This window comes from Carassius carassius, chromosome 9 (assembly GCF_963082965.1).
Source record: "Carassius carassius chromosome 9, fCarCar2.1, whole genome shotgun sequence".
NCBI classification, from domain to species: Eukaryota; Metazoa; Chordata; class Actinopteri; order Cypriniformes; family Cyprinidae; genus Carassius; species Carassius carassius.
In genome coordinates, this window is record NC_081763.1 from 13,621,386 (window position 1) to 13,646,657 (window position 25,272).

The 25,272-nt window shown below is 37.3% G+C and overlaps 1 pseudogene; it reads right to left on the reverse strand.

The window, feature by feature from the left end:
* Positions 1-154: 154 nt before the first annotated feature.
* The window catches only part of LOC132148736 (C-type mannose receptor 2-like), an 82,680-nt pseudogene continuing 57,562 nt past the window's right edge, over positions 155-25,272 (reverse strand).

Consider the following 25,272-nt stretch of genomic DNA (forward strand, 5'->3'; position numbering starts at 1 on the left):
AGAACTCCTCTGAGATGGTGGAATTTGATTGGTTGACAGGCTTTAATGGATGTAAACGAGTTCTGTTGATATTATCTGCTGCACTCTACACAGCTCTCTCAATGTCTCTGGAAAAATAAACACAAAAACAAAACTGCAGATCTTTTGTTTTTCTTTATGCATAAATTCTCTCAGTCAGTTGTTGCCATAGCAGATTTGTTTTCCTAGGTGCTTTGAATCAGTTTGAACATATCCAGCATTATTGGCCCTGTTCGTTTAACTCCAGGTCTGAAACGAGAATGTTTTTTCAGCTTCTTCGGAGGGGGAGGAGTTAGTGCGGCTGTACCGAGCGCTCTCATAGGCGCCCGTGGAGCCGAAGCTCCACCTACGATACAGATAAATCCCTCCCACCACCAGAGCAATCAGAACGAGTGCTGCAACCAGGACCTGAATTAATACATGATGATCGACCGCAGCTGGAAGAAAGAGATAATTATATTCAAACAAAACCTTCAAACCAACTTTTTGTTTTTCATGTTTTTCAACTTTGTCTACATATAAATAAATATGAGGTTAAAAATTATTAGAACTTACACTGAACTTCAGGCTCTGCTGTGATTCCTATTTAAAAAAAAAAAGAGGAAAATATTTGATATTATAATTATATTAGGATTTCATCCTCATCTTTTTGTTCCATGAGGTCAACTTAGACAGGATTTTTTGGACATTTCTCCATGAAATGAACTCATAATTTTACTCATAAGAATTTCTAGGGGTGCCAATAATTGTGGCAAACATGCAATTGAAAAAAATATATATATATATTCCCCCACATTCAATTGTTTTATTTAATTGAAAGGTTTTTGAATGAAAGATTAAAAAGATAAAATATGCAAAATTATTTTCACAGCCACCTTTGCAAATTTTAGTGGAGGGCTCTTCATGTGACTTTCCATACCTCGTGGACGTTTACAGATGACTCCATGTGTGCAGTTTTTGCAGGACCCGGGCCTCCAGAGGCCAGTGTTGCTCTGAACCCAGAAGCAGCTGTTGGTCGACAGCATGCTCAGATTAGCGTCCTGCTGCTCCCAGTTACTGTAGTCCACTACTTGACTGTCTGACCACTCCAGACTGCCTTCTGTGGAATCAAACACATACACACAGGTCTAGATAAAGGAGATCTAAATTGCAGGTCAATAAAGGGAACAAGTGTTATTCATTTAACTTGCCTTTGTAGTTAAAGATCATTCCAAGCCAAGCACCGTGGGTCTGTTGTTGAAAACTTTGCATGTGCTCCCATACAAAACTGTTCTCATTTTCATCTAATATTGACAACAGCTTAGCACCCACTGAGAAAAGAAAAAACAAGATTACTTAAGTATAATGGGTGTAATATGTTCCTCTGCCTGTATGTGGATGTTACCTTTGTTACACATGCGTATGGCCTCGTGTTTAAATTTTAGCTCGTGGAGGATGAACGAGTAGCAGTGATTTCTGAAAGGAACCCAGGACCAATTACCTACAGGCTCTGGGCAAAAACCTGGATACATCCACCTGTGGTCAATCCTTCTCTCTGACACAGGAACAGAACAAGCAAAACATTCTATTAGAACACCCCTGCAAAATATTTTAGCAAAAATAACACCTCAGACACAGGTTACATCTAAAATAGAATACGGAGCATACTGCACTGTATACACCATTGCAGTTATTGTTAACTTTAAAATTAAATTAAAACTTATTTTTTTAAGTAATTTAAGTAAAAATAAAATAAATATGAACATTATATGAAAGACTTGAACTTAAAAAAAAAAAATAGATGTTCTTATAATGTATGAGAATGTTATAATAGTATAAAATAAATCTGGTATACACTGAATATTGCCTGTTATTATTTAAAATGGCATAGAAAACCTGTGTCCAAATTAAATAATGAGTCAACCTTGGATGACTACTGCACATTTCAACCAGTGTTGTAGGCTACTTCGTTTGGAAATTCAATGCAAACACAAAATGTACATACTGCATGCCACACAAACAGAAGCATACTCTAACATTTTCCTACCCGTGTTAATTTCACAGATGGCGTTTAATTTCGTATTACAACCCGAATTCCGGAAAAGTTGGGACGTTTTTTAAATTTTAATAAAATGAAAACTAAAGGAATTTCAAATCACATGAGCCAATATTTTATTCACAATAGAACATAGATAACGTAGCAAATGTTTAAACTGAGAAATTTTACACTTTTATCCACTTAATTAGCTCATTTAAAATGTAATGCCTGCTACAGGTCTCAAAAAAGTTGGCACGGGGGCAACAAATGGCTAAAAAAGCAAGCAGTTTTGAAAAGATTCAGCTGGTAGAACATCTAGTGATTAATTAAGTTAATTGATATCAGGTCTGTAACATGATTAGCTATAAAAGCTTTGTCTTAGAGAAGCAGAGTCTCTCAGAAGTAAAGATGGGCAGAGGCTCTCCAATCTGTGAAAGACTGCGTAAAAAAATTGTGGAAAACTTTAAAAACAATGTTCCTCAACGTCAAATTGCAAAGGCTTTGCAAATCTCATCATCTACAGTGTATAACATCATCAAAAGATTCAGAGAAACTGGAGAAATCTCTGTGCGTAAGGGACAAGGCCGGAGACCTTTATTGGATGCCCGTGGTCTTCGGGCTCTCAGACGACACTGCATCACTCATCAGCATGATTGTGTCAATGACATTACTAAATGGGCCCAGGAATACTTTCAGAAACCACTGTCGGTAAACACAATCCGCCGTGCCATCAGCAGATGCCAACTAAAGCTCTATCATGCAAAAAGGAAGCCATATGTGAACATGGTCCAGAAGCGCCGTCGTGTCCTGTGGGCCAAGGCTCATTTAAAATGGACTATTTCAAAGTGGAATAGTGTTTTATGGTCAGACGAGTCCAAATTTGACATTCTTGTTGGAAATCACGGACGCCGTGTCCTCCGGGCTAAAGAGGAGGGAGACCTTCCAGCATGTTATCAGCATTCAGTTCAAAAGCCAGCATCTCTGATGGTATGGGGGTGCATAAGTGCATACGGTATGGGCAGCTTGCATGTTTTGGAAGGCTCTGTGAATGCTGAAAGGTATATAAAGGTTGTAGAGCAACATATGCTTCCCTCCAAACAACGTCTATTTCAGGGAAGGCCTTGTTTATTTCAGCAGGACAATGCAAAACCACATACTGCAGCTATAACAACAGCATGGCTTCGTCGTAGAAGAGTCCGGGTGCTAACCTGGCCTGCCTGCAGTCCAGATCTTTCACCTATAGAGAACATTTGGCGCATCATTAAACGAAAAATACGTCAAAGACGACCACGAACTCTTCAGCAGCTGGAAATCTATATAAGGGAAGAATGGGACCAAATTCCAACAGCAAAACTCCAGCAACTCATAGCCTCAATACCCAGACGTCTTCAAACTGTTTTGAAAAGAAAAGGAGATGCTACACCATGGTAAACATGCCCCATCCCAACTATTTTGAGACCTGTAGCAGAAATCAAAATTGAAATGAGCTCATTTTGTGCATAAAATTGTAAACTTTCTCAGTTTAAACATTTGCTATGTTATCTATTTTCTATTGTGAATAAAATATTGGCTCATGTGATTTGAAAATCTTTTAGTTTTCATTTTATTAAAATTTAAAAAACGTCCCAACTTTTCCGGAATTCGGGTTGTACAAGCAGCCATGGCCCACTGGCCCTCAACGGTCATGTGACCACATCCATACATTTGATTAGGCTCTCCATCCCGCCAGTCACTGAATGTGAGCTCCTCTTCACCCAGCCATGTGTAGCTCTGAGCCTGGAAATACAAGAAGCTTTTGCTGAAGCTCTGACATGTCAGACGAAGAGACATCCAACACACACACAATGTCTCACCCCGTCGTTGTGTAGTCCGATCCAGGAGGGTTTGCGGAGCGTGCTGAGGAGGAGTGTGAGGTAGGCGTGCTGCCGAGGATCCCGCACCACTGCCAGTGTTCCATTAATGGAGTCACACAAATACAGTGCTCCACGCCAGTCCAGAGGCTTATGCAAAATCCGGTACTGCACGCCATCAAATACTAATGCACCATCTAATGATGGGGTAAGAGGGTCCACACCAGGGGGCAAGGTAGGGTCTGGAAACACATGCACATGGGGTATTTTAGTGGTTCAGGGAATATTATACAATGCATATTTTTGTGAGCCAGTGAATTTGAGATATTCCTGTACCTTTATCTTTCATGCAGATGAAGCCGTGTTTCTCTGCATCACACCTGCAAGACGCCCACATGCCCATCATTTGGGGAGGACTACCATGGAGAAGCACTATGCAGTTACCCTAATGGCACACACACACACACACACACACACACACTCAGACTGACTGATGGATGGCTGGATTTATAAATGATAGATATGTAGACAGACAGATCCAATACCGGGCTTTTCATTTGTCTGTTGTCCACTGGTTCTCCGGGGGCCCAGTTAGTGTAGCTAAGCAAACCAGGTTCAAGCCACATGAACTGAGCCTGTGATCCTGAAGTGAGCCCCACCCACACATGGAAACTGCTGCTGGGCAGCAGAGTCACAAGGAACGCTGAAGAGAGAGAAAGAAATAGATCAAATGCATAGCTTAGTCAGTTTCTATTTACACAAGATAATGCAACACAAAACAAAATGAGGGCAGTAAGTGCCACACACATTGGAGCATGTCAGTCCCAATATTCATGAAAGTTGTCTATGATTCTTATACTTTCACATTTTTGGTTATTTTACCTTTTTGAAGTGTGAACTATCAATTTAATGTAACTTAGCTTCCCTTCTGTGGTGTGTGTGTCATGAGTTTGATTTACCCTGAACTCTGTGGTTTGGCACTGTCACTAGCGTGGCTCTATGTGTCAGGCACGTGTTGGATGCAGATTCCCAAGTGCTACGACTCGACAGCTCCTCTCCAAACACCTTATAACACTGTTAGAACGAGGGAAAAGACAGAATTCAGAGATTACTGACATAAGAAATTGTGCAACATGAACATTTCTGAAAGAAAATCATTTTTAAAATATTTATTTTTTGCTAGAACTGTATTTTCTAACATTTCAAATGAAAAAAAGTAATCAAAATTTAATATATTGCTTCATTACAAAAATAAGTTTCCTTTTAGTCTGCCATTACCAATCAATCAGATTTTTACACTCCCTCCTCTCCAAAAAATCTGTCAGATATAGATAACTTTTCTTGATCTAATCAATTTCTGACAAAATCAAGTCCCGCCTAGCATATTTATCAATGAATATCCCATTTCTCATAGAAATATGTTACATTACAAAAGTAAAATGAAATGTGTGACTTTGAAAGACATATGACTGGAATTAATTTAAGTCAATGTAATCTTAAATGTCTTAAAAATATATATATACAGTTTATAAAGTTTATACACAGTATGCAAAAAACTGATTATCTAAAAAGGTTCAAATTATCAGCAAAACTACATTTTTTGCAAAAAAAAAAAAACAGTGGAAAAGGAAAACTTTGTTCCAGCCTTGCAAGTGTAATAATGTATACAAGTGGATTGCGGTGGGAGTGAATTTTCACCTTTTGTAGAAAAGTACTCCAGCCCTGGGAACAGCCAGCAGGCATGAGAGGAGGAGCAGGTGTGGGAGCGATGGTACACATCACATTCACCCTTTTACACACATATGGCAGATCGATGTGACAGCTCTGGTCTGACCAGTCACCTGAGAGAACATTAAAGTAATTCACTAAACTCACTGCAGTTCAATCACATATCATTCCCCAAAATAACTTCAAAATGCCTGAACATTAAATCTGTGCACTCTCTTTAAGTTTATTTAAAATGTGCAGTCAAAACTGGTGCATGTCAAATTCAAAGTGCAGATGACATATTTTCTGATTCTATATGTGTGTGTAAAAGTAACCAAACCTTTTGAAGCGGAGATTTGGGCACATTTGGGCTCTTTGCTGATTGGTCGAGGCTCTCCTAGTCCCCAGGACACATAATTGAGCACAGAACGATCAGACCATCTTAATCTCCCGTCGTAAACCAATCCACCACAGGTCATTTTCTTTGCTGGACATCTGGACACAGTAAACATGCAATTCTTGGTTAGTATTGCAAATACTTTTCATACAGCATTAAGATTAAGTGCATATAGCCTTAAAGGGGTCATATGATGATGCCAAAAAAAAGGAGTTTCACTTTCACACTGAAACTCAGAGCTTCTCCACGAAATGGTGCCGGCGGCAACAGATAGAATAAAAGGTACTCGTTCATTCTTTGTGTGAATGTGGGCAGCGTTATGCAAATCTTCCCACAGTGATGTAGACATGTGGGGGTGTGTGTTTAACCAAGGTGTTTTAGGGGGGTGTAGACAAGTCTTAACTTTGATAAAGAATATCTCTTTGGATTTGAGACTGTAGTCTTTGCAACTATAAAGATATTCGTTATGCATGTAATGTATGAGCAGTTCATTCATTCATTGGTTCTGAATTAATGAATCATGGCTCGTTGAATCTAAAACAATGCACTTTCCTTGGCTAAAACCCAAAGCTTTTAGCCTGTGAACTCATGCATATAAACCAAACTCTCTACAAGCTAAATGACCGGCCTGGCGCCAGCAGGGCTGGATTTAAATTGTTTATGGCCCCCTTGAGTGTTGACAGACATTCAACAGTCACGTTTGAGGAGCTTTCTGCACCTTTACATACACACACACACAAACAAACGTTTCTTTACACTCATCATGTAAATCATTACTAAGATGTGTTTGATAGGTTTGTGCTTTGCATAACTGGCTACCCCTGTTATGCGATGATTATAATTTTCTGACTTGTAACTTGGAAATGTTTCTCCTAATTAATGTTGTAAAATAGATTTTGTAACACTACCGCTGACCAGGTCATAAAACTTTATGACCCAACTGGGAGAAACAGGAAAGCCCAGCTCGCTGGAATAACTGCTGGATTCTGACAACACCATAATTTACGCGAGTGGGTGTTTCCCCAGAGACAAAGGAACTTTTTCCCGCTTCGGATCGTGGACGTTCATTGGTTGTTCGCGTGAACAGAGGCGTGAACCAGTCGCTCCATAAGAGACTGACCCAGGAAGCTCTCAACGGTTTTTTCGTCTGAGCACTTGGTCCGAGCATTTCATCTGAGAGAACGTCTGTTTCGAGGGTTCCTTAGGAAGCTCTCATCTCCATTTTTCTTTTCTTTCTTTACTAAGTTTATTCGGTAACACTTTAGAATACTGTTTCTTACTTACTACATAACTAATAAGAAATTATTGAAGAACTTACAGGTGATTATTCATTAACACTTAACTCACTACTGTTAACTACTAAGGAAGATGTGTTAACTAATCAGTATGTAATATAATTTTATGATTATGTTAAGTAACAGTTAGCTAATCAGTAACTAATATATTCTGTGATACCTCCTGAAAAACTACTATTAATTATCTACTAGTTAGGGTTCAAGAAAAATAACTAGAAATAACTACTAATGAACAGTTATACGCAAATAATCACTATAATAATCAGGCTGTGGCCCACAAATCAAGTACTTGAGTAAAAGTACAGATACCCCAATAAAATATTACTCCAGTAAAATTATAAGTAGGCTTATTCATTTTCAAAATTACTTGAGTAAAAGGACAAGTACAAAGTACTACTACCGTAGCAACTTTGTTAAAGTCCACTTATTAGCCTATAATGGAAATGAAATATGGATTTTGTTTGCTTCTAAATGTTTAACTTTTGATTATGAAATGTTTGTTTAATTAGTTAAAATGTGGGCAGTATACATGTTCAAATGGAATAAAATATGCTGTATTAAGAAATGTTCTCATCTGAAATAAACATTGTAAACAAGTTGTGTCGTGTATTTTACAAAGTTTATGATTATTTTATAGGGGTTTTTTAGTCAAAATGATGTAGTTTATTATTATTTACTAATAGGTTCACTTTAGAATACTGTTTCAGGTTCTAAGTAATTCCTGCAGAATTATCTGATAATTCTTTATTAATTACTAATGGGTTCTCAACATTTTCACTTTAGAATAGGCCTAATGTTTCAGGTTTGAAATAAGTCCTGCAGAATTATTTGATAATTCTTTATTAATCACTAATTGGTTACCTGTTTTTTCACTTTTCCTCAGGCTTTGCCTTACATACAGAAATTGAATTAATGATAATGTGGTATATGCTGCGGAGGCACACATACAGTTCTATATATAAAATATAAAAACTAAGGTAAGTTATCGCAAGGCACTGGAGTCATAGTGGGGTTCCTATTGGAAATGTATTGCATTTATTAATATTGCATTTTCATACTACTACTACTATTGCTAATAACATTTATATGAAAGGGTCACAATTCAATGAAATTGCGTATAACTGTTCATTAGTAGTTACTTCATAGTCATTTCTCTTGAACCCTAACTAGTAGATAATTAATAGTAGTTCTTCAGGAGGTATGACATAATACATTAGTTACTGATTAGCTAACTGTTACTTAACGTAATCATGAAATTGTATTACATTCCTGGTTCCACGTGGAGCGATGTTTAATCATTTTATACTGGGCGTCCTCAAAATCAACCCATTCTAAACCAGTGTCTACACACACAAATGTACAATAATGTCACATTACTCAGTTTCAAAATAATTTTCAGCTCCAAACTAACTTGTGAAGCTTTTTCTTTTGATAATATTACAGTCTTATATTCTCAAAGGCAAAAAAGAGTGCACTGCCACAGACCTTCATGGCTCTCAGGTTCCTCTTCCACCTTCCCTTTCGGTATTTTGCAGATCCAGTCTAGCTCAGACTCACAGTGTGATACCAGCCAGTTGGTGTCAGCCATGTTAGCTGCTCCACACGCAGCAGACCCATAATTCCCCCTGTCAAAGTTCTGATATGTCACCTGAAAGAAAAAAAAAGGACTTTTAAATGTTAGAATCTCTAACAAAAAGTTGCTATTGTAGGTACAATGCTAAAGAAAGGGAAGCACAAAACAAAACCATGCTACCATGGGCGTAGGTTTGCTTTTGAAAAGCATTTATTTTTTTATATATTTATTTTTAAAGCAAATATATATTTTTTTTATGAACAATTAAGTTTTGGACTCCTGAAATGTAATTATTTTAATTAGAATTATTATATTATATTGCTTTTTAATTTAAATACTGTTACTATAACTATAATAACTGTAGTCGGACTGGCCATTGATTAAAATTTGGGCTTTCAAATATTAATATGGGGGCGTTGGACAACACCTGCTCTATGAATATATAGTACAGTGTTTTCCAACTTATAATCATTTATTTGTTTGTCTTATACATTATATGTCCACAGCCCCATGGATAATGTTCAGAATGTGTTCCTCTTAAAGCTGCAGTCAGTAACTTTGTGTTAAAAATTTACAGAATTTATATAATAAGTGAGTAAAATATAGTCTATTTTCCGAACTGTGTTTTTGCTTGTCCTGAATCAGTATGGTACACCTGTAATAAGTGTTTATATTCAGATTATTTTAGGGTAGGTATCGCTGCGGAGTAGCCCAGTACCTGTGTGATTAACCATAGACATAAAGCTCTTTCACACATACAGACTTTTCCGGAAAATTACCGGTAAATTGCCGTAAAGAGATCATGTGTGAACAGGATCTTTTCAAAAATACCGGTAAATTCGTTCCGGCAATTTACCGGTATGAGAAGTTGTAACATAACCAGTAAATTGCCGGAATTCTGCAGTGTGTGAACGCAGAAGGAAAATTACCGGTATGAGCACGTACGAGTTCAGAACGCGGTGACGTAAGACGTCTACTCCGAGCCAATCATAACAATGTGACGCATTCACGCACTGTTTAAGAAAATAAAATAAATGTCATCCAACTGAAGCGACAGTGAAATTAAAGTGCTCCTCCTTATCCGGGCGGATGAAGAAATATGTCATCATCTGAGAGAAACTGTTAGTGATGCAGTAACGTATGTTAAAATAACTGTTAACTGTCTCCGAGAGCAATGCATTCACAGGACAAAGTCAGGTCATCAATAAACTGAAAAGATTGCATCTTAATATCTAAAAAAATAAATAAAAATAAAACTAAACAACCATCACAAACGAAGTAGTAGTGGAAGTATTTCTTGTTCCTATTATGACTTTTGTCAATCTATTTGGGTGTCCGGCTAATCCTGTAGCACTAGACAAGTGGATCTCAACCCGCGGTATGTCATGAAATCACATGCGGACCACCATGCCGAACACAATAAAAAAATTATAATAATAACTTTAAGTTTTACAACTTATTTTAGTTTTTACATAGGTAAAAACACATATGGTACAAACGAGAAGTCGGAGCAGTGGAGAAGAGAAGAGTGGACATTCGGCATCAACTTTCGGTTTGCCCCGCAACTCACTTGAGGATGTTCAGCCCGTCTTTTTTCCCAATTCTCCAAAAACAGCTTATACTACTGTTTCATCTATTAAAATAGCTCAGTTTTGTATGTTTGGAGCAGTTTTTGATCGTTAAACAGGCCTACAAGTTTTGTTTTTAAAGCGGCCAGCACAGAGAGAGAGTTTACATAGCCTATGTTTAATCAGTTTAGCCTTCTCAAATCATCACGAATTGTCTAAAATAAAATCTAAAGATATAAAACAGTTCAAGCATGTAGTTTTAACATTAAACCCAGATACATGTGCGCTATATCGAATATTTTGTGCGGAGAGTGCAAGATAAAGCACGCTTTTTTGGGACATATAAGTGCCAGGGCGATCATAATATAAAATAAAAAAATATAAAATATAGGCCTATATATAAAATATAGAAAACAAACATGCTTTCTGCTGTCTCGTCTTGAACAGGAGAGCTTACAAAAATAAGCCGAAACTCAGCGAATACCTCACAGACATGATAAATAAATATATAGAAAGCTTTAAATTACTACTTAACGAAATAATAAAAACAAACAAACAAACAAAAATCTCAATACAATTATAATCCGTATAGAAGGCGCGTCTAATGAGGAGATGATGAGTCAGGCAACTTCATCCTTGGCACACAGACTCAGAAAACACTAGTTTATTAGTAAATCATTCAAATATATTTTTACTATTTCCCTCTGTCACATTCATGGTAATTACTTTTTCCGGTGCTTTGCGACATCTTTTGAACTCAATTTGAATGCAGAACTGTTTATCTGCGCTGACGGACTATTTGATATGAATTTGCATCAGCATAGATTTGTGAAGGCACCTTTTCTGCAATGTCGCGCGTCTTACAGACTGCAATTTACAATCGCAACTTCATTGTGCTATTAATCCTTTCAAGCCGATTTTCAATAAATTGGTCAGCTCCCGACAGCATCGGGTGTTTTATTAATGGTGATTATTTAAACCAGTCGTCTATTACGATGTCTCTCCATGACAAAAGCAGTTGCATGAATACTAAAGTTTGAAACAAAAATGAAACCATCAACAGAAATACTGAACACGTATTACCCTCCATGTTTAAAAATACAAGCACAGCTGTTTAGAGGTTAATGACGTCACATAATTTACCGGTATTTTGGAATGGATGTGTGAATGGTGCTTTTCCGGAAAAAAGATGGAATGTTGTTGACTGTGTGAACAGCGCATTTTTGAATTTACCGGTAAAGTCGTTCTGGTAATTTTACGGCAATTTACTGGTATTACTGTGTGAAAGAGCTGATAGACAGAGACAAGTAGCTCTGGCTACAATGTTCTTCCGCAAGATGCACGCAATTCTGTTTTTTAACCGCTAGAGTGCCAAAAGTTACGGACTGCAGCTTTAAATCATACTGAATATCATAAATAATCATGAACTATTATTAAAATAGCCATCAATGTTATCTAAATATTAATTATGTACACATTCACACTGGTGCAGTACAATGAAATACAATAAAAATATTATTTTAAGAAACTCACAGCTGATCCATCACTCCATGTCCAACTGTCACTATTCCTGCGGGAAATTCCAATCCACAGCCAGTGCTGCAAATGATCCTCCGCCCCCCTGCCCACACAGCCAATCAGAAGGCAGAGCTGTTAGACACTGCTATACCTTTAACAGGCCCACAAGAAGCATCCGGTTCAAAGTCATAACTTATCTTAAACATAGCCTCAAAATATTCTGTCTAGGGGAATCTGAGAGTAAAAACTGATGAATAAAGGAAATTGTATTCATTCTCACACAAATCATGCCCTCTTTCATTACAAACACACACACAGTGTTGCTTTAGGGCTGGATTTAAGAAACTTACCCGAAAGCTTCATGGATGATCAGGAAGACATAAGTCTCTTCCTCTGGTGTGCCAAAGCTGGCGAGCTGATCTCCATGTTTCTGGCAGAACCTGTGAGCTTGAATCCAGGTCAATCTCTTCTCCAGCGCACCTGCATGATAGACCTACAAAAGCACAGCGATGAGCTGACCACACACCCCAGTCATTAATGATGACTTATTATTCCCTGATATTTAAAGCCAATTAAAGTAATTTTCTTAACTGTTAAAAAAAAGTAAAATAAAATTCAAGTATTACAGCCATCAAAGAAAAAAGAAAGATTTTTATGCATCATTTTCTTTCTTGAGCATCAGTGAATGTTTGCAGCTTTTGTAATAGTTGTGCATGAGTCCCTCAATTGTCCTCAGTGTGAAAAGATGGATCTCAAAATCATATAGCCACAGCTGGAAAACAAATATGCAGAAGATGCAGGAAAACCAAAGAATGTGCAGGACCAGGAGGATTTTTTTCTGAAGAACAGTTTCTAAAGTGGGAAGTTGAACTGCTCAGGACAAACAAAGGACTCATGAAGAACTATGACAAAACATGAAAACAGTCATGAATCATCCAGGTATCAGCACAACTTTTGAAGGGGGTAATAAAAAAAAAAAAAAAATCATACAAATTATTTTGTTTTGTGGACTATATGTAAACATCTGTTATGTGAAGTAGATTATTCATGACAGTACTAAATACAATAAAAAATGGAATTTTTTTTACCCTTTTTTTAATGATTAACATTTTAATATATTTTTTTTATCTACAAAAGAAATGCAAACTTTTGAGCAGAACTCTATGTTAAAATAGAGCAATCTGGGAACATAAATGTTTTCTTTTACCAGTTTTATAAAATGAATGTTATATTTCCACCATGTGTAATCTTAAATGTTTAAATTGTTGCTATAATATAAAAATACACTTATCAGTAAGTCATGAAGTACATTTTTATAATATCTTAATATCTTCATACTTTATAGTCACATTCAGCAGATTAGAGTGATACTATTGTTTATATTTTGCAACAATACAAGCAATAAAGCACTTTTTTTTGCTTTATAGTTGATTTGCTTTATAGTAAGTACAGTATACTGGGGATAAAGTAGATACAATTGGATATAATATAAATTATATATATATATACACACATTTATTTTGATGAGCTGGGTGTTACTGAATCTCTGCGTATAAATCTGGATATAATATACAGTATATACACATTTATAAAAAGAGCTGGGTAATAATATGATTCATATTTTGGAATGATATATTTTAATTACTGATCTGTAATTTCAATTCAAATTGGAATTTAGAAGTCTTTTCAATTTTGAATGGTGTACAATTCAACTCAACACAAACAGACACACCTTGTAGCAGTAGCGGAACTTATCAGTGCTTTTTCATCCTGATGGGCATGTTCCTGTCGGGGAGGGTGTAGGCTGGGGTACAGGAGGGCTGGGTATGAAAGAGTCCTGATTCTGTTTGCAGATGTATTTGGAGCGGACACTGGCACAGTCCTTCACCTCCCACAGACCCATGGCCTGCCCTGCCACCATCCCCACACAGCCTGCCTTTATCTGTGCTGCAACACCAAAGACAAAAAGCAGGTTCATCTTTAGCATTTTTATGGCTTAGCACCAAATGATAAAGGGAATGATTTATAGACACAAACTATTCAGGAGCACACATGGTCATGTCATACACCCGGCTCATCTCTGTTCCAGTTGCTGTATGTGAGCTCCTCTCCCGTTATCCAGCGGAAAGTGCCGAATTTGTTGTCATTATACAAGCCAAGCCAGAACTGATCGTCAGATCGTCCAAACACCAGGCTGTTAACAAAGGCCTGCTCAAACCTGCAAACAAGCACATATGCTCCTCATAAGTTACATCATAATCCATCAGTTTCGGGGAAAAAATAAATACAAATCCTGTCCATGTTGCAAGGCTTGTGTCTAGTACCTGTTATTAATAATGACGAGTGTAGCATTGTTACTAGTGCACACTCCTTTTGCATCATTAAAGGTTAGAGATTCTTCTCCAACCCTGAAACAGGAAGGACTGTGCCATCTCCAACCCTGAAGAGATTCACCAGAGAGAGAAAGAAAAAAAGAAGTGTTCTATGTTATAATGCATTATATTGTCCTTGCTTGAAAAAAATATTAATTGGTAAATGTTTCATATGTTCATATGTTTCAGTTCAGCATATGTTTAAGTCTAGTTATTTTAGATTAGATTATTGTTAAATTATTATTCTTTATTTTAGTTTAAACTTTCTAATGAAATGCCTGAACGAACACCAATCAAAAAGATTGGTGTTCGTTCACGCATTTCATTAGAAAGTGAGAATGAGGAAAATCACCCTCACAGAAATCATGCTAAATTATGATTTATTGAGCATATACATTTTCGTGCACGTCCGTTCCCTGGGATCGAACCCATGATAGCATGATTACATATCAAGGTATAACGCAATAATCTGCCAACTTAGCTACATGAAACGCAAACCAGAGTGCAAACAAAAGAGTACAAAACATTAATATGAAAACAACCTTTTGCCGATAGGGGCGCAATTGTAGTATACGCTCTGATGGGTCGTATTTCAGGGATTTGGACAAATGACCTATAAGAGCATATTGGTTGGAGGACAGGTTGGGATAAACCAGTCTGGACTAGCAATGAATTCATGCTGGTCTAAAAGCTGGTTCTGTAAGTAGGTGAAATTGACCAATATAAATTAGACCAATGGCAAAACAATAAAATTAATTAAAATAATTATCAAAAAAAGAACAAAACATGCACACACACACACACACACACACACACACACGTTTGTTTTTGTGAAAAAGTGGGGACATCCCATAGGCGTAATGGTTTTTAAACTGTACAAACTGTATATTCTATGGCCCTACACCAACCCTACACCTAACCCTAACAGGAAACTTTGTGCATTTTTACTTTCTCAAAAAAACTGTATGATTTATAAACGTTTTATACAGCAACCACCCAGAACACCCAAGCAACATGCTAAAATATTCAGAATCAAAAATCAGAACACTTTACAACCAAACAGCAAAGCCCTGGAATCCCACAGTACCTAAGTTTCGCATAGGTGAGACCAGTTTTATTCAGGTAAAAAAAGTAACTTAGTCAAACAGATGGTTTCCACAAGCTTTAGGGTATCCACAAAGTGACCTCTGAACTCCAACATAGGTGATGGAATCCAGGGTCACAGCTCTTATTTAACAGATGCCTTTTACCTGGGTCACAGCAAAGTAACAGTAATAACGCACAGCTTATTTAAAACAAAAAGGCTTTCATGTAGATCTGCTGTAGGCCTGGATAAATTGTATGGAGGGACGACATATGTTAGGCAATGAGAATGCCAATTGCTTTATGCAGAGAGAAAGAGAAACACAGAAAGTGTATAGGGGGAGAAATCCAGCTAAACAGAAAACTGCAGAAGCTGCAGAGAACAAAATAAGGAAGGGTAATTAGAGGATTAAAGCTAATGAAAAATGAAGAATGACAAAGAGGAATGAGAAACAAAATGAGAAAGCCAACAGAGTGAAAAGCCAGGGTGATTTACCTGTTTGCAGCCGTGGTCATCTAGATTCTAGATTCATATCAATTAACATCATTCTGACAGTTCTACAGGGATAAGATTTGCTACAAAACACATTCTGCTTTAACTGTACACTTAAACTCACAAACTTCACGCAAACTCTTTTTAAGAACATGTCTTGCTATTTCACCCTAAAATTATACGTTTGCCATGATATAAATTTTTATATACTAAATAATTTTTTATTAGTGCTTTCAATCGATTAAAAAAAACACCTAATTAATCGCAAATTTTCTTCAGAGATTTTACACGATTAATCCCGCCTAACATTAACATTTTTAAACATATTTTTATGTTGCAATAATTTTGCATTCAGTCTTTAAATTATTTTAAACAACATAAAGAGAGTATATATTAAATATTTGTTTAATGGTATCTTTTTTATGACCGAGGGTAAGTGTTAAGTCTAAATTTAAGTGTTACACCAATGATTGGTGATCTGATGGGATTGCAGGAGGAGAGGAAGCCGTGAGGTCTTAAGATGCACCATTGCACAAGCTGTGTGTGTGGAGGCTGCATCATGTGGACTCTGTTCTCAACCCAGAAAACTTTAGTTGGTTTGCTTGAGATTTTGGTTAATTCCTTTACAGTGTTCCTGTGTAACACCCTTGTGATAACTGGAGCCTATGAAAAGGAATCTGGTTTGTTCTGAAAGTTATTATTTGTTTGTCTGTATTTGTTATGGTTTGTTACCTATAAAGCTTGTATTGTTAATTTATTGGGAAAGTTAGTAGAGAGGTAGGTGCCATTTTGTTTATCAGTTAGTTTATTTATTCTTATTGTATTTTTGTGTCTTTTTTTAGTTTGGTTAGTTTCTCTCTAATGGAGGCCCCCGGATGGTGACACAATCCTCTTTAACATTTCGGAAATTGTATGGGATCAAATGGATGCCAGTAAGTGAATATGACTGGAGTGCGATCTGTCCATTCAAAGTTCATCTGCATAGCTGTTTCATGTAGACCAGTCCATAACTCCTCTATATCTAAGACACAGGAAAATAGAGTCTCAAACACCATGAACCTTGTGCCAAATTGTATAAAATATTACGACCTCTTGCCAGAGAATGTATATTGAATTAAGATTACTTTTACCCCTTTGGAAAATTGCTTTTATATTATTATTATTTTATGAATTATTTGAAAATAAATAAATGTAATTGAGGGTTATGCTCGAGAAAGAAAAATACAGTTTCTTTATTTTAATTTTTTTTACTGGAAAGACAAATACTGATAAAGCAAATGTGTTTCTGTATATTTATGAATGGACATTTGCATGTGTATACCTTTTTTCATATACTTAGTGATTAATTCAAGCTCTGGAAGGGTGTGGATGCTGACAAGGTTAGCCTCCATCTTCTGACACATTCTGTGGGCGGAGCTCCAGTCATGGTTGTCTGAGTTCAGCCTATAGCAGCACGCCTGGAAGTTTTGCCAGCCTAAATCACAGTGGTACCGCCCATTATCTGCCCAGGAGTCTGTTTCACACACAGGTGAGATCCTCAAGACCAAGGCAGACTTTGAGGTAGATCAGCTGAATCCAAACTAAAAACTTCAGAAAAAAACTATAGAAAAACATGCAGTTTTGGGGCAAGATTCTCAAATTGCATGGCTGGGCCAGACAAGGTTTACCCCTGAAATAAATCAAGTCGTATTTAATCATTTAAGGTATAAGTGCAAGTAGTAGTAACATTGCTCGGTACATTTATATGTGAACCACAGACCATAAATGCGTATACACACACTAAACACATACCTGTGGTGAAGGGGTCGAGTGTGACTTTAGGTCGTTTCTTGCAAATGTAAGGCAGAGCCACTGAACAGTCCCTGTTGTGCCAGCGACCCTGTGCATTGGTGCTGATCACTCCACAGTTTTCCTCCTCATCATAGCTTGGCATTTCTACAACACACACACATCCATGGGATAAAAATACCTCCTTACTAATCGAAATGCAAATGAGCTGTTCTGTGGCAAATAAAATAAAAACTACTAAGACCAATAAAGACATCAGAACAAAGAAGTAATACTGTTTTAAATGTAAGAAGAAATATATAGTCTGCTGGTCAGTATTGGTTTTTTTTTATTATTGGTTTTCACATAATCCTTCACAAATCACTCTAATATGCTGATTTGATGCTTAAGATTTCTTACTTTCATCAGTGTTGAAAATAGATATTCTGCTTATTATTTTTGTGGAAATTGTGACTTAAGAACATTTATTTGAAATAGAACATTTTTGTAAGATTATAAATGTTCCACGAATGGGATTATTTTTTTATTATTATTATTTAATCAATTTAATTTATGTTTGCTATTAAAAAAAGTAGTAATTTCTTCTAGTTATAAAGATTAAAATTAAACAATCATATCTCATTATAAGAAAATAGTGACTGCAGAATGCTGTAAGTGTAATTGTCCAGAATAAATTGATCACCTTTCAATAGCAGAAGCATAAAGTTAGCTAAAGTTTATAAAATTCGCAGTCTGTGATGATTTTGGTGCAATGTAATTTGCTGGTGTTGGTACATTGTGTTTTTTGTAAACCAAAGTCACTGCACACATTTACCAATACATTTTGGAGCACTTCATGCTTCCTTCTGCTGACCAGCTTTTTGAAAATGCTGATTTCATTTTCCAGCAGGATTTGGCACCCGCCCACACTGCCAAAAGCACCAAAAGTTGGTTAAATGACCATGGTGTTGGTGTGATTGAATGGCCAGCAAACTCACCAGACCTGAACCCCAGAGAGAATATATGGGCTATTGTCAAGAGGAAAATGAGAAACAAGAGACCAAACAATGTGGATGAGCTGAAGACCACTGTCAAAGAAACCTGGGCTTCCAGACCACCTCAGCAGTCACAAACTGATCAGCTCCATGCCACGCTGAACTGAGGCAGTCATTAAAGCAAAATGAGCCCCTAGCAAGTATTGAGTACATGTACAGTAAATTAACATACTTTCCAGAAGGCCAATTCACAAAAAAAATTGTTATTGGTCTCATGGTCTCAAATCATCCCAATTAAGAACCAAAGACTTAAAGAGGTAGTTCACCCAAAGGTCTAAATTATGTCATTAATAACTCACCCTCATGTTGTTCCAAACCAGTAAGACCTCCGTTCATCTTCGGAACACAGTTGAAGATATTTTAGATTTAGTCCGAGAGCTCTCAGTCCCTCCATTGAAGCTGTGTGTACGGTATACTGTCCATGTCCAGAAAGGTAAGTTAAACATCTTCAAAGTAGTCCATGTGACATCAGAGGGTCAGTTAGAATTATTTGAAGCATTAAAAAATACATTTTGGTCTGAAAAACTATGACTTTATTCAGCATTGTCTTCTCTTCCGTGTCTGTTGTGAGACCGTTCACTGCAGTGTATGATATCCGGTTCGCGAACGAATCATTCGATGTAACCGGATCTTCTTGAACCAGTTCACCAAATCGAACTGAATCGTTTTAAATGGTTCGCGTCTCCAATACGCATTAATCCACAAATGACTTAAGCTGTTAACTTTTTTTAATGTGGCTGACACTCCCTCTTGAGTTCAAACAAACCAATATCCCGGAGTAATTCATGTACTCAAACAGTACACTGACTGAACTGCTGTGAAGAGAGAACTGAAGATGAACACCGAGCCGAGCCAGATAATGACTCGTTCTCGAGTCAAGAACCGTTTCTGTCAGACGCGTCCGTTTCAAGAACCGAGGAGCTGATGATACTGCGCATGTGTGATTCAGCGTGAAGCAGACTGACACACAGAGCGCATGAACCGAACTGATTCTTTTGGTGATTGATTCTGAACTGATTCTGTGCTAATGTTATGAGCGCGGGTAAACCGAAGGCTTGAATCAAGGGCAATCATCGCAAATGACGTCATTACGTCGAGCGCAAAAGAACCGGTGAACCGTTTTCTTCAACTGGTTTATTGAATCAAACTGTTCGAAAGAACTACTGGTGATCCGAAAACCGACCCATCAGTTCTTGATTTGAGAACGAGTCAGTCTATTGTTCGTTATCTGGCTCAGTTCGGTGTTCATCTTCAGTTCTCTCTTCACAGCAGTTCAGTCAGTGTACTGTTTGAGTAAATGAATTACTCTGGGATATTGGTTTGTTTGAACTCAGAGGGAGTGTCAGCCACATTAAAAAAGTTAACAGCTTAAGTCATTTGTGGATTAATGCGTATTGGAGACATGAACCGTTTAAAACGATTCAGTTCGATTTGGTAAACTGGTTCAAGAAGACCCGGTTACATCGAATGATTTGTTCACGAACTGGATATCAATACACTGCAACGAACGGCCTCACAACAGACCCGGAAGAGAAGACAATGCTGAATAAAGTCGTAGTTTTGCTATTTTTGGACCAAAATTTATTTCCGATGCTTCAAAATATTCTAACTGATCCCTCTGATGTCACATGGACTACTTTGATGATGTTTTCTTAATTTCTGGACATGGACAGTATACCGTACACACAGCTTCAATGGAGGGACTGAGAGCTCTCGGACTAAATCTAAAATATCTTAAACTGTGTTCCAAAGATGACCGGAGGTCTCACGGGATTGGAACGACATGAGGGTGAGTTATTAATTACATAATTTAGATTTTTGGGTGAACTAACCCTTTAAAGGGTAACTAAACCCCTGGTCAGAGCCTGACTCCACCCACTTGCAATATTAGAAAAATCCTGAAAAGTGGGCAGAGCACAGCGGAGATAGAGGGGATGAACCGAGGGCAGGGCTGAGAACTATGCAGTCCAGCAGTGCTGTTGCAACCAGCAACACTACACATACGTACCATCCTGACCACTGTACTAAATACAGATAAATCTACACCAACTTGAAGCTATCCTAACTGATGCAATACTATGCTACTAACTAACTATGCTTATAACAATACTAACGTTACACTAACAACTATGCTAATTAACTACATAGGCTACACAAAATAATCTAAATAATTATATAATTGCTATGCTAAATAGATGCTATAATAGTCTATCCTGGTCGTTTTCAATACTCGCAAATCTATACAGTGACTTTGACGGAACAAGATGGTTTTATACTGCCAAGGGTGTGGTAGCTCGTGCCAATGGGCGTGGTGAGCTGGAAACTGCTTACGTCACCTGCCACCGCAAACATCCAATAGGAAATATCAACTGCAATAGCCACCATTTAACCTGAAGAGGGCAGCACTCAGACGTTTTTACACCATATATTATAGAATTAAAACACACTTCATACTCAAATGTCAAAAAAGTTACTTGAATCAATGAACAGCACTAATAAAGCCCCATTCTTACAGATCATTAACTAAAAAAAGTTGGTTTAGGGTTTAGTTACTCTTTAAACTACTTCAGTCTGTGTGCATTGAATTTAATTACTACATGAGTTTCACAATTTGAGATGAATTACTGAAATGAATTAACTTTTCCAAGACATTCTAATTTATTGAGATGCACCTGTACTGATTCAATGTCTGAGTGGGTGTGGTTATATGAGGGTGAGGCTGTAAGGGGTGTTGCCTCACCTGCTTCCCAGTTTAGGTAATTGAAAGGGGCGGAGTCAGCACACTGCCAGCCACCATTGAGATCTAAATCATTCAGGCCCATCCACAGGGTGGCGATGTACCCAGTTAGATAACCTGCAGTACACGCATACTTTATAAACACATGCCACTGAGTTTTAAACTAAATAAGAGTAGCAAATTTTGTCTTGTTTGTTCTACATTTAACAGAATCATTTTTTTAATCCCATTGCAAGTCAGATAATTTTCAATATGACGAATGTAAAGATGTTTATATCACTCCGTCTCTCACCGCTGATAAAGAATTGTTCCTCTACTTTAGTGATGCTGAGCAGGTCCGCTCCTTGCTGTTGGCAGCTGGTCCGTGCTTCACTCCAGGACATCCTGGCCTGAAAGTTAAACTGGTAACAGTTATCCATCAAAGTGTTTATGCTCCAAAACATCCCACATCCAGTACCTTTGGAAAGAGAGAGAGATGTATTTTAGTGAGCAGGAATATGTGTACTATTATGTAAAGTAGTCTCACATTCCAGCTTCCAGACTTAAACAGTAAAAGAACGTGAATGACGAGAGCAGGATCAGCTGAATTCACTCACTCTTTACTGGGCAGAAGCCCCAGCGCTGGTCTTTTCTGTAATCATGAGTAGTGGCACACCAGTGAAGGCCATCTGTCCTGCCCTGAGTGGTGCAGTTGTGGAACCACTGGCCATCATAGAGGAAGGGGAAGTTACATGGACTGCCTTGAGAGTTTCCTTGGATGGTGTAGATTTCTATGGAGAAGAAGAGACAGAAAAAGCTAAGCTGCCTAACTTCCAGAAGGAATTCATGATTACCACCAGAGAGGGCAGATAATGATAAATACATACAGTGCCCTCCATAAGTACTATTACAGTAATGACATTTTTTTTTGTCTGATGTGGAGTCAGGACATCTGCAAATATGATAAAAAGATGGATATGAGACAAAACTACAGAATGTCACATTATTATTATAATTAGCCGTTTCGATAGATTAATGTTTTACCAAATAAAAAGGACAGCACTTTTAGAGTTTCATTGCCTAATCTGATGTGAGCATAAATATTGGGACAATTGAACTTAAAGCAACTGTAAAAGTTTAAAAGCTATTATTTAGTCGCAAATCCCTTGCATGCAATCACAGCAGTGAGTCTGCCTCCCACAGACATCACCAGACCATTGTGCCATTTTCTTGAACATTGGTAGCCAAGATGTTTTTGTACACTTCTGCATTCATTCTGCTATCACCATCATTCGTTAAGTCATTAATAAAGTTGTGAGAGGCTGTTCCAGAAGCAGCCATGCATCCATGACTCCACCTCCGCCAAGCTTCACAGATGAGGTTGTATGCTTAGGATCATTTGCAGTTCCCTTTTCTCTGCACGCTTTCGCTTTCCAATCACTTACCAGTGTCCATAATACTGTTCCAAAATTCTACCGGCTCACCATCGTGCTTTTTTTGCAAACTCTAATCTTGCCTTTCTCCTGATCAGAGGTTTGCATCTTGCTGTGTAGCTAATGCTGTGGAAGTCTCCTGCAGACTGTAGATTGTCAGAGCATCACTCCAGCTTTCTGGAGGTTGCTGGTGATTTTACAGACACTTAATTTATGGTTCTTTTTCACAGCTTTTATGATTTGCAAGTTACTCTAATAATGTAATAAAATTAGTGATTACTCCTTTTAAAAGTAATCACGTTACTGTTCTGATTACTTTTAGATAAATTACTAATAGGCCTACGTTACTTTTTTCTCCATGAAATTTATGAAATCCCAGAATACAAGCTCCTGATAAATATTCGCGCTGCACTCTGTCGCATGGAAACTCGCGAGAGCAAGTCCCTAATCCACTGGCACTTGACTCGACTGTGCGTGTAATACATTATTTTAACAATCTCTAGATGATAAAACACTGCATTCTGTCAGCTATGTAACGCGGCAGTAAGTCAACTCAACTCACTTTATTTCTAAAGCACTTTCAAAAACCACAATGGTCACCAAAGTGCTGTACATGAAAGAGAAAAACCAAAACGAATACATACAATCCATATACATACAAATTAGAACACATTATTAAAAGCCATAAAAAAATAAATACGTTTTTAACATCCACTGAAAAGACCCTAGAGTAGGAGATGTTTTTAAGGACAGGGGAAGCTCATTCCATAGGGGTAGCCACGGGCAGCCACAGAAAATCCTCTACATTTCAAGCATGATCGAGGAATCATCAGGCACAGCTGATCAATAGAGCAAAGAGATCTCAAAGGTTGAAAACATATAACAACACTTTATATTTAATTCTGTATCGAATCAATAACAAATGTAGTGAAATTAAAACGGGAGTAATATCGTCTCTCTTTTTGGTACCACTTCAAAGCCTAGCAGCTGAGTTCTGAAGCTGCTATAGAGAGAGAGAAGCCTGACTCACACCCAGATACAAAGCTTTGCAATAATCCAGATGAGAAGACACAAAGGCATGAACAACCTTCTCCAAATCACTGAAAGAGAGGACAGACTTCAACTTGGCTATATATCTAAATAAGATAAGATAATTTTAATAAGATAAAATACACTATTTTTTATAACAGCATTAATTTGGTGATCAAATTTAAGCTCCGAGTCAAAAATAAATCCAAGACTTTTCACAGAGGAACGTTTCTTTCCAAGGGAGCAATAACAGATTGTCATTACAATCCATACCACATCCTTTCTGACCAAAAAAAAAAAAACTCTGATTTGTCCTCATCCAATTGGAGAAAGTTGCTTGCCAACCACCACTTCACATCAGCCATACAGTTATACAAAGACTAGAAGACAAATTATATTGCTCCCCATATTTTAAAGGGAAATAAATCTGAGAATCATCCGCATACAGATGGTAATTCATATCGTGCTTATCAAAAATAAGCAAACAGAAGAAGACTAGTTACCCAAACTGAATGAAATGGTTCTACCCTTAAGATATGATGAACATCTGTAAGGTCCACGCACCCTGTCCAAGGAAGATATCCTGTGCTGGCTGAAGGTTTCCTGCATTTTTGGTCTTTTTAGAGTTATTCAATTTAAATTCAATTCTAATTTGACTCCATTTTACTATTTAATCTGACTCCATTTTAGTATGACCTCAAATTTAGGTTGAAAGGCAAATTTGTTGTTTGCAGGTCTCTAATTATTATTGATATTTTTCTGACATTTGATCATTTTAACTTAACTCTACTTTATTTTTACTCATTCATTAGGAATCTGTAAGTCAGGGTGCCCCATGACGGCCGTTCTACATGTGCCCCACGATCACAAACTCAACACAAACAAACTTGTCTAAACATTAGCCAAAGGTTATGACTAATACTGTTTAATAGGTTGCCCATGATTATCATTCTTTTAAATAGTTTTTCTGTTTAGTCCCCCTCAGTTACCCATGTACAATTTAGTTAAAGCTCAAAACTATAATCAGCGGTTATGCTAGCACTGTCTGTGTAGCCCCGCCGACAAACATATAACTATGTTTAACTTAATTTAAGCTGAGACAATAATCAGCGGTTATGCTAATACTATTTGTCTAGCCCCAACAGTTAAAAATAACTACGTAGAACTTAATTGAAGCTGAGATAATAACCAGCGGTTAAGACCAGTACTACAACTAGCCCCCCCATTGTTAATGCAACTGAATATAACTTAACAAAAGTCAATCTAAAACCTCACCTGATGTGCCCTATGCTTCATCTAGACTGAGTTTTAGTATGCACTTAACCCTGGACACAGATTTGCGGAAACATAGCCTTTACTTAATCTACTTGAAAAAAATATT